Genomic DNA, 1,583 nt, shown 5'->3' on the forward strand with positions numbered 1-1,583 from the left:
CTTCCAAAGTTTTTTCTATAGCATTTTTTCGGAATTTTTGTTCATAATTTTTCATCCAAATCTTTTTTGAATTTGTTTGCTCAAAGTTTTTTGTTTAACTTTTGCTCTATCTTTTTTCTCTCAAAAATTTTGTCTACAAACTTTTGGTTCACAATAATTTTTTGACACAACTATTTGTTTAAATATTTGTTTCAGATTTTTTCATTCCTTTTTATTTCTATAATTTTTTCTAGAAAAAAAATGTTGTCAAAAAGTTTTGTTGCGCACGGAGAGGGCAGGACCACCTGCGATAGAGGGTGGGACGTTGGGGCGCGGCGCAGGTAGAACCATGTGCGGTTGTCCGAGATCAACCGTATGCAAAGAAACTTCCACAGGACTGTAAATTAGAAATGATGCCCCAAGTGCTGGTATTTTAGAAGATCCATAAGCAAAGAAACTTCCGCACGACTGTAAATTAGAAATGATGCCCCAAGTGCTGGTATTTTAGAAGATCCATAAACAAAGGCTAAATCCTAATAGTTTGTATGGTCCAGTTGTAAGCTCTGTGCCGAGCCTCAGATCTTTGTTGTCAACATATATGATAAGATTGTAAAAGAAGTAAAATTTAATTTGTTTTGGTTGGGGTGCACCAGGTCTAGGCAGCAGTGCAACACCTAGGTGACGCACGAGAGCCCCAATAGCAAGCCATTGTAGTGGACTCTTCCTAAAAAATAAATTTAATATCAAAGTGGACATATGGCTCATATATATTAAACTGATAATAACAGATTCTACGCTTGATCTTAGCCAAAAGGTGGAGAAATGTATGAGTTTTACCGGTGACAAACGGTTTGTTTTATAGGGTCCAGGCATGGCTCTGCACTTTGGCTGCTCGATGTGGTACTAATTAAACTGTACCTCTAATTCAGATCTCCCTGCTCTCTCGTGGACCGTGAATCCGTGATCCTCCTGTGGGCATGCTGCTTGTTGGGCCGAGTTAGGCCTTGTTTAGTTGTCCAACTTTGGGGTGTCAAAATTACTGTAGCAACATTGTAGTGTTTCGTTTGTATTTGTGAATTACTGTCCAAATATTGACTAATTAGGCTCAAAAGATTCGTCTTGCAAAGTACAACAAAACTGTGCAATTAGTTTTTAATTTCGTCTACATTTAGTTTATGCATGTACCGCAAGTTTGATGTGATGAGGAATCTTCTTTTTGCATAGTACCAAAGTTGGAATTTGGGTGAACTAAACAAAGACCTTATTCAGCCCAGCCGGCACATATCTGGAGAGTACAGAGTAGTCAGTCTTTGTTGTACACATATTGCATTGATATGAAAAAACTGAGAGCAAAACGACAGGCCCAAATTTCAAATAATTTACCCAAAATTTATGACCTTCAAAACTATGTAGATTGATCATTGATCAAAATCCTTGCCCAGTGCATAATAACGTATTAAAGTTTAAACCATCTTACACAACAAAATAAATAATCATTCGCACATTTTCAAGCGAGTAAATTCCTTATGATGTGACGGTACAAAGCTACCAGTCTACCACATCCTCTTTAGCTTCAAGATCTATACCAGCAAGATATGAAGTCA

The 1,583-nt window shown here is 37.3% G+C and overlaps 1 non-coding gene across 1 annotated transcript; it reads right to left on the reverse strand.

Moving 5' to 3' along the window:
• Positions 1-618: 618 nt before the first annotated feature.
• On the reverse strand, positions 619-807 carry LOC117866044 (U2 spliceosomal RNA). Its single transcript, XR_004642742.1, has one exon. It is a non-coding gene; the product is annotated as a U2 spliceosomal RNA (small nuclear RNA).
• Positions 808-1,583: the final 776 nt, after the last annotated feature.

This window comes from Setaria viridis, chromosome 7, assembly GCF_005286985.2.
Source record: "Setaria viridis chromosome 7, Setaria_viridis_v4.0, whole genome shotgun sequence".
In the NCBI taxonomy this organism is placed as follows: domain Eukaryota; kingdom Viridiplantae; phylum Streptophyta; class Magnoliopsida; order Poales; family Poaceae; genus Setaria; species Setaria viridis.